This window comes from Oryctolagus cuniculus, chromosome 4, assembly GCF_964237555.1.
Source record: "Oryctolagus cuniculus chromosome 4, mOryCun1.1, whole genome shotgun sequence".
NCBI classification, from domain to species: Eukaryota; Metazoa; Chordata; class Mammalia; order Lagomorpha; family Leporidae; genus Oryctolagus; species Oryctolagus cuniculus.
Genome location: NC_091435.1, coordinates 77,268,264 through 77,283,708, shown reverse-complemented (window position 1 = coordinate 77,283,708; position 15,445 = coordinate 77,268,264).

The following is a 15,445-nucleotide window of genomic DNA, read 5'->3' as shown; positions in this document are numbered from 1 at the left end:
AAGAGGCTCTTGAGTCCTTTAGAAGACGATTTGGACCGGAATCATGAGACTTTCTATTAGGGAAAACAATGGTACAAACAGAATGAAAATTAACTAAGAAAAGTTTCATGGAACTCCACATGCCTCTGTGCTATGAAGCATTCAATATGGGAAACAAACTCAACAATTAAAAATTTGAAAACCAAATATGTCACTTGGAGGGGAGGAAGGAAATGAGGGAAGATACTCAAAACCAAAAGGGAATATGAAGTAATTCAAGTCTTCTTTGATAAGCCACAAACACACAGCTTAATTCTTCTTTCACATAGAGATGTGCCTTGAAGTACACCCACCCACATGACAACGTGTACACAGGGACTGAATTAAAAAAAAAAAAATAGAAAAAAAAAAAGCTATGTTCAACACACAGTTACACACAGGGTGACTAACACCTATTGAGTGCCCACTTTGTACCAGACAATTAAATAGTCACATTGGCGTCAAGGCCAGACATAAATGACAACTTAACTTGTTAAACTGTGGTAAACATCCATTAAATACAATTAAACAGTCACCCAGTGGTTAACATTTGGCATCCTTGAGTAGCCAAATCTCACTCACAGAGTGAATGCAGAGATGACTCAACAACATTCAACATTCAACAACTTTTATTGAGTTTTAAGTTGAGAAGCAACTGTGTACAAGACCAAAAAACCCTGCCCTATGGCCCTTACACAAGGGTATAAGATGGTTTAAAAATGGAATTAAAAGATATTTACTTTGCTGCAAAAAAATATTGAAATCCAGACATAGTGTTTACCAAGATGATCTCTTGTATGCATGGATTTTAAAATTTTTGCACCAAAACAATTATCTTTTCATTCCATTTTCCATGAATTTTTCAGAGAACATTCATATTCTAGCTGAAGAAGACAATAAGCAAGAAATGTACTAAATAAAAAATTGTATGGTAATGTTAGAAGGCATATAAGTCAGCTTTTTGTCACTATAAAAAAATATCTGAGGCAGCCTACCTTTAAAAAGGAAAAAGTTTTATTTGAGCTCATGGTTTTGCAGATTCATATCCAAGATTGGGCAGACCTCAATGATTCAGCCTCTAGTGAGTAAGATATTGTTCTTACTGGCAGAGTCCATAGGTGGCACAGGACATCACATGGTGATGTCTTTATCTTATTGTTTCTTAAAAACCCTCCAGGATTAATCATGGGGCTGTACCCTGTTGATCCAATCCAGTCATCTTCCAAAGACTACCTGCAAATACCATAACTGGCTTAATTTTCTGTCCTGTTAGTATAGAATAAGCATTAGCATAAGAATTTGTGGACCGAACCCCTGAAAGGGAGGTGGGAAGAGGGACAACATGCAAAACATAGTGGAGATGGTAGGTGCAACAGAGAAAAGAAAAATACACAGTGTAGGGCATAGGAGGTCATGAACTCCTGGGATTGGAAACAAGCTGCAGTTTTTAAAAAATGGTACTTCAAAAAGTTCATAGAAAGATAGTATTAAAAGTTTGGGGCAGGAATTGTGGCTCAGCAGGTAAAGCCACCACTTGTAACAACTGCATTCCATATCAGAGTGCTGGTTTGAGTCCCAGCACCTCTGTTTCTGATCCAGCTCCCTGCTAATGCATGATGGCAAGCAGCAGATGATGGCTCAAGGGCTTGGGCCCTGCCATCCATGTGGGAGACCCAGATAGAATTCTGGGAACCTGGCTTTGGCTGGCCTAGCCCTGGCTATTGCAGTATTTGAGGAGTGAACCAGTGGATGAAAGATCTCTCTCTCAAGCTCTGTGTTGTGGCATAGTGGGTTAATCTGCTGCCTGTGGTGCCAGCATCCCATATTGGTGCTGGTTTTAGTCCCAGCTGCTCTATTTCCAACCCAGGTCCCTGCTTATGTGCCAGGGAAAGCAGTGAAGATGGCCCATGTCCTTGGGCCTCTGCACCCATGTGGGAGACCTGGATGAAGCTCCTGGCCCCTGGCTTCGGATTAGCCCAGCTCTGGCCATTGCCAGCTATTTGGGGAGTGAACCAGCAGATGGAAGATCTCTCTCTCTCTCTCTCTCTCTCTCATTCTGCCTTTCAAATAAATAAATCTTTTTCAAAAAAAAAAAAGAAAGGTCTCTGTCTCTCACCCCCCATAACTGCCTTGTGGATGAAAATAAACATTTTTAAAAAGATAAATTTTGGGGGGCACCAAAATTTGAAATACATGCATTTTGTTGATAATCCACATTTTGCATGATCCCCTGTATGCACAGATTTCAAATAATTTTATGCTGAAGTAAACATCTCTTAATTCTATTTTCCCACGATCTCTTTGAAATAACTTAATAGGTCCAGAGTGTGTCTCATTGAGAGCAGACCATTTGAGCCAAGATTTGAAAGAGGCTCTCCAGCACTGGCAATTTCCTCAGGTAACTGCCACCTTTTCTTCTTTTCATGCACCAAGTGGAATTTGCTGTTGGCACCAGCAATTCTCTGATTCACAATTGATCATTACACAGCAAGCTGGTTCAAATACGTGCAAGCTCCCCATGAAGCAATTCTTACTTCTCCGCTCAATCTTCTAGATTTTCCAACTGCCATTTCTTTAAGCTACTGACTTTTGCTGGTTTGATATATTCTTTTTCATACTATTATTATAAATGATAATAGCAAAAATTAAAGTAGCATCAATTTAAGAGTCAAGCTTAGCATTAAGCACAATATGCATATCTCAATTAATTCTCACAACCATTCCAAGAGTAAGAAATGTTAGTACCTTGTTTTTATAGATGAGGAAACTGAGGCTTACGAAGGCTAAATAATTTCCTCAAGGTCACAGGGTTGGTAAGTGCTAGAGACAAGATGCACTTACACGTTCTGAATCCAGAATCCTGTTACTAAACTTAGTACTCAATCAAATGCACTTCTTAATATAAACTATAAAATGTATGGCAAAAGATAATTTAATTTGATGGTGGGTTTTTTTAGACATTGCTTCAGCCATCTAGCATAATTCACATTCACAAAGAATATGACATTTGTTCTCACAATCTTTCTGATTGGTTTTCCAATTTTTGTTTAGCAGCAAAATCCTTTACTAAACAAAATCTTACAATAGAAGACTGAATCAGTCACAGTCCTGGCACGGCAAATTCAAACACAGATGGAAAGTTCAGAAAGGGTGAGTGGAAGTGTTTAACGAAGGGACAATTCACAAAGTTCTGTGGGGTACTGGGAAAGTGAAAATGCTCCAGAGCTAGGAATGGCCTTGACACCCCAGATCCGAAGGGGCAAGAGAGGTGGCAGAATGATTACAGGAGCTATAGGCAAGGGCCACCAGGTAGGAGTTGCAGGCTTCCATCGAGGAATGCTGCCCATCCCAAACCACAGCCTACAAAGGGGGGTGTCAGAGGAATAAATACCCCTGCTTCTCTTTCCTTCCACATTCAGTCTCTGCTGCTTCTCCCAATGACTGAATTCAGTGGAACACCAAAAGTCAAGGAAGTCTGATTCTGTAATCCACAGAAGTTAGACTTCTGGGGACAGAGAGGAAGACAGGGAAAAGTGGGGAATGGGTTTAAACAGGAAAACAAAGAATACCCAGCACAAAGCCAGATATGCAAAACATAGAAAGCAGAATTTCTCCTGTTGCACTGGGGTGGGGGTGGGGACTCAGCTCCTGCAGGCTGGCTTCTCAGTCCTGAATGACTTTCACCACAGCAACCTTTTGGACACCTTTGTTGAACTCTAGTGCTCTGGTCAGATCCTCAGATTATAAATAGCTCAGTCATAGCCAACAATGGGCCTGTGTGCTGTGCAAACTACCATTTTGCAAAAATCCTAAATCCATGTATGGAAAATAACCTGGACTTATCATAGGACAATGTGAGGGGCACCAGACCTGTCCCAAAAGGTTCAGAATTCCCGGGTCTGGAAAGAATAATTGATTGCACACATCATCACATGGAAGTTTCCCCTGGTCTAGGAACCTCAGGGCTGAGTAGAATGTCTGTGGGATGTACAGAAAAGCTAAGAGCCCTCTTTTCCCCTAGGATTGTAGGACAAGGAGTTTCCTTTTCCGTATCCTTATCTGTTATTAAGTGACACCCTCCCAAAGGGATTGACAGTTAAGTTCCATGTGTCCAACAGATTACAGAAAGGAATTTATATCTGAAGACAGTGAAATATGAACTTTTTTGTGAGAGTGTAAAAGATAACGAAGCAGAGGGGTAAAGATGCAGGGTAGCTGGGAGGAGGCCTAAGTAGACCAGAAGACTTACTTAACCAGAAAAGCCACCGGAGTAGCCATGGCTAACCAACGCGAAGTGTAACGCTGTTCCTGGCAGCAGGGGAGCGGTACCCTCCAAATGTGCTCCGAAGTCTGAATCACAGCCTGGCCGCCTCCGCGGGGGCTGCTGCAGGCCGGCCCCTCATTGGGCAGAGCTGGCTGAGCACACCCTCTGCTGCTATGCAGAGAAGTCTGCCTAGGGAAGCCAAGGCCAGGATGGGGATGGGCGGAGGTGGAGAGGAGCCAGCACGCAGGAGTCAGCCAGCCAGGAACTCTGTCGCTGGAGCTGCTGCTTAAATCTCGTTCGCTAGAGAGGTGGCGGGGAGGAGGGGTGGTGGCTGTTGTTGTTTTCATTTTTTATTTTTGGGAGGCATGGGGTGGGAGCCGGTGAGGTGGAGGATTTTTTTTTTTTTTATCTCAGCAACTAGAGTGGCCTTCACGGGGAACAAAAATAAGCTGAACCGAGGAGAAAGTCACAGCTGTTCTTTGCTTTCTTAGGAGTTCTGCGAATCTCTACAACGTGTGAGTGCAGCTGCCGGGCCTAAGGAACACGAGCTGGCTCTGGGCCAGATGCAGACAGAGCACAAAGTGGTAGGAGAGGCAGCCCAGGTAGCCTAGCCCGCCCCTCATGCTACTGCCCCTGCTCTGGCACCCCCGCCACTGCCTGGCTGTCCTCTGGGTTAGCAAGCTTTATATGCTAATAACAAAACCCGGGTCACACATGAGCTAGGATGCAAGGCATTGCATACGTATTATCGCATTTAATTCTCAAAGCAACATTATGGGGTAGGCGCTGTAACTACCATGTATCTATGCAGGTATGGAAATTGGGGCTTGAAGAAGTCAGGAAACTCAGTAAACACCGAGCAGGCTGGAGGCTGAGGCTACCCCTCGGTACCTGTGAGCTTAACGTCTAAGCCAGCCTGGCTCGTCCGGCTGTTGTGCCTCACCTTCCTGCTTTGCTTCCTCCGTCCCTTAAGTCACGCGGGCCTCCGTGTTCCTGACCCTGGACTGGTCACGTGATCTTTGTTTTGTCACAGACGCTACAGAGGGAAGGCAAGATCTCCCTTGCTTGACTTCCTGCTCCCCCTAGTGAGAGCCTCCGTGGGGGACCAGCCCTGGCCGCGATGAGGAAGTGCTCACCCCCTCCCTCAGAGGGCTATTTCTCCCCATCCTAGAGCCCCATTTTCACATCTGATTTTGGACACAGAACTCTGCCAAGGTAGCTCCACTGCATCCAGAGGGCCTCCCCAAACCTTGCACATCCTCTTGAGGCAGCTGACCCATTCGTGTGAATCTATAGCAATATCCATAGAAAGCGCTGTTCACGTGGCAAAAGCGAGTCAGAGGGAGGAGGTTAAAGAACCACACTTCCAACTCACCTCACCAAGTGTTTTCAGTGAATAAAGAGTGATTTAAATGCTCACATACAGGAATCCAATAGCAATCCAGAAAGCTACTAAAATCTTCCTTATTTAAAATACATGGGTTTAGATAAGGCCTTTCAGTTGGCTGTTCATAACACTGAAGACAGCCAAAGAAAATGGAAAATTTAGGCATCTATTTAGAGTTCTTTAAAAAAAAAAGAAGAAAATGTTTGTATTTCACGTGTCTGTTTCAGTTTATGGGGTAGATTTAAAATCGTTTGCTTTCTATGTGGTACATAGAGCTTCATGCTTCGATTCCACATCCTCTGCCTTCTGTCTTTTCCTAAGTAAGACTCATTCCATTCTTCTGATATATGTGTCATTTGCATATATTCATACGTACGAACTCACTCATATTTAATGAAAAGATTATCTTAAGAAAATGCAAATAAAGTTTACCTTTTGTTTTCACTTCTCTACTATGCCCCCTCTTTGTGGTACAGATGTTGTCCTACTTTCTGAAGAATAAAAGGACATCTGGGATTTCATATACTTGGGGGCTTATCAGTTATTATTCATGGTTTTAGTCTCTAAAACTTACCATCAGCCTTAAATGCATTTAATTCTCTGTGCTAAGCTTGCAAGGAAGGGACACCTACTTAAAACCTACTCAACTACACGTGGCGGTGGTGTTTACAAAAGGATCCAGATCTCCTGTGAACCAAGAACCTTAGAAGAGCCAACCAAAGCAGCAGAGCCTAGCGACACTAATTCCTTGCTTCTCTTTGAGTTAGTGACCCTCCCTGTGAGTACCATAGCCAGGCAAAGTTGGTCAGGGTTGTGCACTACTGACAGACTTTACTGCCGATTCTCTCAGTAGGTTTCATATTTAAGTACATAAGTGCATGCCTGCGGTTGAACGGGGGAGAGAAGATGGTGACAAATATAAATTTATAACGCATCCATTCAGAGAAATCTAAAATTAATGACAAAACATCTTTCTTTAAGGTTTTTGAAAGCTTCCTAGTCTTCATCCAAACCCTAGGTTTCTATGGGGACGTTTCTAGGATTTCCTTAAAATTTGGTTAAAAGATGTGTGTAAAATGTCTTCTTGGTAGCCCATAAATTGCACCAAGTCTTAGGGATTTAGGCAATGAAAAATGATACTAAGGGTAGCATGCAACTTCATAATTGATTGTCCTGAGACTTTCTTGGTGCATTGGTTTTCTGGGGCTGCCCTCACAAAGGGGCATAAGGCTGGTGGCTTCAACAATAGAAATTTATTTTCCCACTGGTCTGGCGTGTAGGAGTCCAAGATCCAGGAGTCCACAGGGATGGTTTCTTGCATCCTCTCCTCATACTTGCAGACATGTGTGCGCTCCCTGTGTATTCACATGGTGTCCACTGTGTAGATGTGGATGTGTGTACATGTGTGGGCCCTGGTGTCTTCTTATAAGGAAACCAGTCATGTTACATTAGGGCCACCTCAATTTTCCTCATCTTAATTGATTGATCTCCTTAACTAACCTACCTCCGAATGTATTCTGATACACTGGGGTTAGGACTTCAACAGGTAAAGTTTTAGCTGGTAACAATTTTTAAGGCCGTTATTTGGAACAAAGTATAGAAGACATATATAGAAGACATATTTTTCCATCTCTTGTTTCCTCCTGGTCTCCCCGCATTACCACACAATGATAATACACCAGAAAGCCACCAAGCTGGTCCTGTTCTAGATCACTTGACCATTTTCCAAATGACAAATCTGATTTTTGCCATTTCCTGTTTAGAAGACTCTTTTATCTCCACAACCTGAAAGCCCAACTGCTTCCCATAGTACACACGGCTTCTCAACATAAGCTCCAGCCGATCATGCCAGCATCACCTGCTGCCACCTTCCTACCCCATACACATGATGCTCCAGGGTCCTGGACCACTGACCGTTCCAATATTTGGAAATGTGGTGAAATGTCTGCATTATGTATTTTATGTTCTTATGTATTTTGTGTTTAAACAGATTTCATAACACTTTAAAGAAAACAATGATTTCACATTATTGCTTCACATCATCATTACTTGGATATATATTTCAATTGCTATAACTGAAGTAGGATTTTGGACTATCTAGGAACCTTACCTATTGCTTATGATTGGTTCCATAAATATTTGTTAAGCACTTATCATTTGTCAAACGCTCTAAAATTTTATTACATAAAGATGAAAAGTGAAGTCTCTGATTTTCAGAAGTTCACAGTCTAGCTGGGAAAGAAGACAGGCATGTAAACAAGTAACTGTAATACAATGTGACAGGTGCGGGAGTAGCAATATGCATGTAATACTCTAGGAATGCAACACAGATTAATTTTGCCTGAGGTGATGAGGGAAAACTTCAGGGAAGTGATGTGCTGTCAGAGCTGGAAACTTGATAAGAGGAAGAAGGGAATTTCAAGCACAGAGCAGCAAAAGTAAGATTATATACAACTCTTGCCAGGACATCAGAGGACACCATTATCTCTCTCTCTCTCTCTCTCTCTCTCTCTCTCTCTTTCTGAGGATCCACTTCTGAGGGTTGAACACTGTTACTATGCAATGCATCTAATTATATTCCTTTTTGTCTAGACAGTAACTGTTGAGTTCACATTCCAGGGGCTCCTATACACACTTGCCAGTCCGCAAGAAACCACTTTCCAATTTCTAAAAAATTTCCCTTATGAAAGGAGCCTTTAATGTTACCTATAAATTGTTGCTTTCTAAAGTGTTTCTTACAGCACTCTGGCCTCAGAATCAGGCCTTAAGGCATTCGGATCCGGCTGAAAAGCCCATGAGAGTATTTCAGGCATGGAAAGCTAAGACACTCTGGCAAAAAAAAAAAAAAAAACCTAAATGAAAGATCTCCACGAGTGAGATCCCGGTGGAAAGAACAAGTCATCAAAGAAGGAGGTACCTTTCTCTGAAGGGAGGAGAGAACTTCCACTTTGACTATGACCTTGTCTAAATATGATCAGAGTCAGTGAACTCAGGGGGCTTCCATAGCCTTGGCAGCTCATGACAAGAGCCTAGGGTGATTACTGAGGCCATAAACAAGAGTGCCAATTTGTTAAGTCAACAACAGGAGTCACTGTGCACTTACTCCTCATGTAGGATCTCTGTCCTTAATGTGCTATACATTGAGATTTAATGCTATAACTAGTACTCAAACAGTATTTTTCACTTTATGTTTCTGTGTGGGTGCAAACTGTTGAAATCTTTACTTAATATATACTAAATTGATCTTTTGTATATAAAGAGAATGGAAAATGAATCTTGATGTGAATGGAAGGGGAGAGGGGAGGGTTGAGGGTGGGAGGGAAGTTATGGGGGGGGAAAGCCATTGTAATCCATAAGCTGTACTTTGGAAATTTATATTCACTAAATAAAAGTTTTAAAAAAAAAGTGTTTCTTAGCCCTCAATGTGAGTTTAGATCTACCTAGGCTAACTATAAAGTGCCCAACACCCAGCCAGCACCTCAGACCAGTTAAATCCGAATTTCTGAGAGAAGCACTCCGGTAATCAATATTTAGAACACTCCACAGGTGAGTTTAATGTGAAGCCAGGGTTGAAAATCACTGATGCAGAATTTATGCAGCTGCTTTTTGCCCTTAATACAGATGTGCATAATTCCTGAGCTTCTCTGACAAGATTAGGATTACTACTTGGTTCAGAAATTGAGTGGACAGACACTGCTTGTACTGACCCGCATGTGAAATTTGTCTGTTCCTGTTTTGTTTTATCTCAGTCACATAGTCTGATTCCTGGTTCCTTTCTCTGATGTGTGTGTATCTTTCTCCCAGGCTCATGGCCTTCATGTTAGGAAACAGGTTTTGGCCATGTTTTTTTTTTTTGTTTTTTTTTTTTTACAGGCAGAGTGGACAGTGAGAGAGACAGAGAGAAAGGTCTTCCTTTGCCGTTGGTTCACCCTCCAATGGCCGCCGCGGCTGGTGCGCTGCGGCCGGCGCACCGCGCTGATCCGATGGCAGGAGCCAGGAGCCAGGTGCTTCTCCTGGTCTCCCATGGGGTGCAGGGCCCAAGCACCTGGGCCATCCTCCACTGCACTCCCTGGCCACAGCAGAGAGCTGGCCTGGAAGAGGGGCAACCGGGACAGAATCTGGCGCCCCAACCGGGACTAGAACCCGGTGTGCCGGCGCCGCTAGGCAGAGGATTAGCCTAGTGAGCTGCGGCGCCGGCCCGGCCATGTGGGCTTAAGAGAAAGATCTGCAGCCTGTCCCGCTTCCAGTTCATTGCTTCTGTAGCTGGGTGGCGGGAGCTGGTGTTGCAGGGGGGGTCCCTTAACTTACGCTGACTACTGTGTCTTCCCTCAACTCAAGGATATTTTTTGGAGCTAACTCTCCATGGTTTCTACTTTATGCCTGGCTTAATCCCAGGCCCTGGTCCATGGATTGAGATCATAATCAATGCTTCCTTTACCATTGCCTAATCCTTCCAACTTGCAGCTAAAGTAAGGGTGTATCGCATAGAGAAGGGAAGAACCTCAGGTGGAGAGAAGGTGGACAACCAATTCTCATCCTGAGACATAGGCCTGGTCTCTACTGCTCTTTCCTCCTGGTTTGAGAAGAGAATGCCAGAATGCCACAGGGATTAGGCAGGGTCTAGAAGAGTGGGTCAATTAACTAGCCCACCAGAAAGTGGGCAGCAGAATGAGGAATGGAAGAACTCAGAGTCCAGCGATCACAGAAATGTTGACAGAAAAATGAAGCTCAGGCCGGGCAAAAGTGCTGGTGCTGCAGTTCATTGAGTCAGAACTGATTTCTCATCGAATTAACCAGCTAATGCCTGTGGATGAAGCATCCCACACAAGTGTTGGCTCTAGCCACACTGCTCATTTGTCATCACTGAAGTGACATCATGTAAATTCACAGGCAGTTGCCAAACTTGATGAACACTCATGATTCACTCGGGAGTCTGTTGGGCATCCATAGCTGATTGGATGACCTCCAAGGCCAATTCTAGCTTTTTTAATTCTAAGGTTCTGTGATTCAAAGTGACTGCCGTGAACTTGGCCTGTCCTAGAGAATGCATTTGGGGAAATTTCCAAGAAGCTTTGTATCCAGGTTCCAGTGCATTTTATGCAAGAAATGGAAGGCTCACCATCCAAGGGAAGGAAATTGCCAAAAGGCAATTTCCAACAGAGGAACAGCTGCTTCTGGGTACCCATTTTTCCTAAGCAAAATTCTAAACAGATTACAAACACGGGAGCAGTGTCTGCAGTCAGTCCCTACCCAGGCAGGGAGATTTGTGTCTGGCGGAGATCTTATTCTTCCTCCTTCCTGGTTGCCCGTGGTTAGGATTCCCTTAGGACCACACTATAGAAGCCATACCCCCCTCCCTTTGCTAGGAGCAATCTGTCCACCCTTCTGTGGCTTTCTAAACTTACTAATTCAAAGGCACCATGGGAGTTTTGGTCTTTATTTCTGATCCCTCCAGGTAGTAAACATTGTGCCAGTTCCTTCTGGACGGAGAACAAGAGTCAGCAGAGAACTCAGCGGAAACAGGGACTCTGCAAGGATGGAAGCAGACTGTGTTCCCCCCACCTGCATAACAGGTCTCTGTGCTCACGCTGAGGTAGCAGCTGCAGCTCTGCAACCCTATCCCCGCTAGACCCTTGCCTCATTCTCTTTTTTAATCACTTATTCTAGCTGTTCGTCTTCTTGCCAACAAAAACTCATGATGATTTTGCATATAATGCTCATCTCATCATGGTGCAGTAAAAACGGTGAGATTACAATAAAAAGGATAAACAGAAAAATAACACATGTTCCTTTGACTGAACGTGAAAATCCAAGGAAAGGCTTAAAATATTTTCTTTCTAATCACAAGCTGGAAACACTGGTGGATTTTATTAAAGTCATTTGTTCTTGTTTTATTTTTTTTTTTTTTAAAGATTTCCTACTTCTTGATTTTCTTATTATCTTAAAATCTCTATTACAGGAGTCCAACTACTTAGGATAGGTTTGTTGAGTATGTTTTCTATGGCTCTGTGTTTTTAGAAGACAAAAACAAAAAATATAGACATGGGGCCAAAGCTGTGGCATAGCGGGTAAAGTCAGCACCCCATAGGCATTGGTTCAAGTCCCTGCTGCCCCACTTCCAATCCAGCACTCTGCTATGACCTGGGAAAGCAGCAGAAGATGGCCAAAGATCTTGGGCCCCTACACTCACGTGGGAGACCTGGAAGAAGCTTCTGGCTCCTGGCTTCAAATCAGCGCAGCTCCGGCCATTTCAGCCATCTGGAGAGTGAACCAATGGATAGAAGAACTTTCTCTCTCTCTCTCTCTCTGCCTCTGCCTCTCTGTAACTCTGCCTTTCAAATAAATAAATAAATCTTTAAAAGAAATAGGTAGATAGATAGACAGATGTCAGGGATTAAATTTTTAAAGACTAATACTAAAGTATATACTGAAGTCTGTAATTAATTAGAAACTTCTACTAGGTATAACATCTGCAATAAGAGAGGATGGATAATCAGAGTTACTCATTCTACAAAATGCTCAAACTTTGGCAAATCCTTATACTCTCTTGTAATTGCATGTCTTCAAATTACCCAGACTTGTGAGAATTAAAAACCTTAATCCAAAAGGGGAACACCTCAATTACATTTGTGATGCCTGGGGATAAAGCTTGTCTCTCAGAAGAGAAATCTTGGTTAAAGATGAGAAATCAAAGGATTATGGGAGAAAAACAGATGTGCTGTGGGAGGGGTCAAAGAGATCAGGTAGGCCAGTGCCTAGGAAATACAATATAACCTAACTTCCAGCGTCTACATAGTCTCAAGGAGGCTACAAATTGAGAGAGAAGGTAGGGAAGATATGTGCAGTACCATGACTTCAGACTTGAGTATATTTATTTTAAAATAAGGAAATTTAAGGCTCATATATGTTTTCTATCTCTTCTAGAATCTTTAGAAACAAAAATGTACAGTATACCTTAAAATTCAGGTAATTATAAAGGTCTTTATAATCTTTCTTATTTTTCAACTCTAGTAAATTATAGAGTCCCCTTTATTATCTTTTTTAAAAATTCATTTACCCACCTTGTATAACATAGCTTCACACTTCTTGTGTTTGGATTGTATCTTCCTGCTCTATAAGGTTCAGTATTAAGTGACTTACATTTTCTCTAGAAGACTATTCTGTGAGTTGCTTCATATGTAAACATTTTTCATATGTTCTCACTAAAAAAACATGGTTTGCTTCTTTTTTTTTTTAAATTTTCTGGCATCTAATTCAATGCCTGGCAAATACTAAATACTTAATTCTTCCTGAATTTATTGGTGTTTCAACAAGTCTACTGAAAATGAACTGTAAAATGAACCACAGGTCAAGCATGAAAGAATTCTTCAGTGTCATATTTTAAATACTCTGTGCAACAAAATTCAATTTCACAAAACCATTATATGGAAATATTGTGTAATCATAGATGATAGTATAGGTACTTGGAGACTGGACATGTAAAGGAATTTTTGCCCAATTAATGAAAATGGCATAATAATAATAAAAATAAAGAGTAGTTCCTACGATAGGAACTTTGGATAAGCAAATATAAAATTGCTTCTTACAAAAAGTCTAAAACAAATTTATCTATAATGGTTTATAAGCACACACACAAAAAAGAAATGGTGGCCATCAGGAACCAGCATAGGATACTAAAAAAGAAGAAAAAAAAACATTTTTTAATAAGATTCGAGGTCTGCTAAAAGTACAGTGAATTCTAAAGACATAGGATGATTTGGTGTGAGAGCTAGAATGGTGGGTTAGATAGTAGGTTCAAGTTTCTCATGTGTCACTCTCCGACTAGGACAGAAAAGAACATGTTATATTTTTCTTTGTAACTCTGTCATCTAATTTAATGCCTGGAAACTAATTAGAAATATTTGCCCTGAGTTTACAAGCAATTAACAAACCTCTCCAAAATGAACTAAATAATGGACAACAGATCAACCATGAAAGAATTCTTAATTATCATATTTTAGATCCTCTGTTGATGACCATTTTCCTTTCTTTTTTTTGTAATTTTTCCCAAAGAAATCTTTTATTTAATGGGTACAATTTTCATAAGTACAACTTTAGGAGTATAGCGATTCTTCCCTCCATACCTGCCCTCCCACTCCCACTCCCACCCCACTACCTCCTCCCTCTCTCATTCCCAGTCCCATTCTCCATTAAGATTTATTTTCAGTTAACTGTATACACAGAAGACCAATTCTAAACTAAGTAAAGATTTCAACAATTCACACGCATGCACAAAAAAAGTTTGAAAATAGTTTTTACAGTTAATTCTCATAATGCAACTCACTAAGGACAGAAGTCCTGCATGGGAAATAAGTGCACAGTGACTCCTGTTGTTAGTTTAACATTTAACACTCTTATGTATGACATCAGTGATCACCCGAGGCTCTTGACATGAGCTGCCAAGGCTATGGAAACCTTTTGAATCCACAATCTCCATGTTCATGACCACTTTCAACATTGTAGTACTAGAAAGAAATTTTAAAGATAAGTTTCAGTGAATAAGAATTATGGAAAAAACAACCAGAAAGAGTAAATTTGTCTTAAATTTTATAATGCCTAATATGATGCTACATAGAGAAAACATATGTTCAATGGCTATTTTCTTATGGTGGGTGGAACAACTGGATATCCTCATTATTTTTACCATATACAAAAGTTACCTCAAAATGAATCAAAGACCTAAATGAAAGAGTTAAAATTGTTAGAAGACAACTTGGAATAAGAATGGTTTCTTGGATATAACACCAAAATCATGAGTAATGAAAGAAAAAAATAGAGAAACCGAACATAATAAAAAATTGAAAACTTCCGTGCTTCAATGGATACCATTAATGAAGTTAAAAGATAACTACAGAATGTAGGAAAATATTTTCAAATTATATATCTGATAGGGGACTTATATCTAGAGTATATAAAGAATGTTACAACTCAATAATAAGGGGGAAAATAACCCAATTATAAGCTAGGCAAAAAAATTTTAATAGACATTTCTCCAAAGAGTTCTACAAATGATTAAGGACTACATGAAAAGATGCTCCACACTGTTAGCCATCACAGAAATGTGTATCAAAACCTTAAGGAGATAGCATTCACAGCATTATAATAACTACAATAGAAAAAGAAAAGACAATAAAAAGGTAAGGACATGGAGAAATTGGAACCTGCCTAAATTACTGATGAGTATATAAAATGGGGTAGCTATTTGTTCCTCAAACAGTTTTGTATATAGCTTTGTATATAATCCAGCAATTCCACTCTTAGGTATATATACAGGAGAAATGAAAATATCCACATAAAAAAACATATCCATGAATATTTACAATTACACTATTTACAATAGTCAAAAAGTGGAAATAATCCAAATGCCCATCAACAAATAATTCAAATATTCATACAATGTAATGTTCCTTAGCAGTAAAATATGAAAAGCTGTGCATAAGTTTCCTACAACATTGATGAGCCTTTAAAATATTATTCTGAGTTAAATAAGTTAGTCATAAATAATCACATATTATATAATTCCATTTATATAAAATGTCTAAAATAGGCAAATTTATAGAAACAGAAAGTAGAATAGTGGCTGCTAAAACTGGTGGTGATGGAGGATTTGGGAGGTGACAGCTAAGTATAATGGAGTTTCTTTGGGGAATAATGAACATGTTTTAAAGTGAATAGTAGTAATGTATGGAAAACTCTGTGGGTATACTAACAGTCTTTGAATTGTATGGTATGTGATT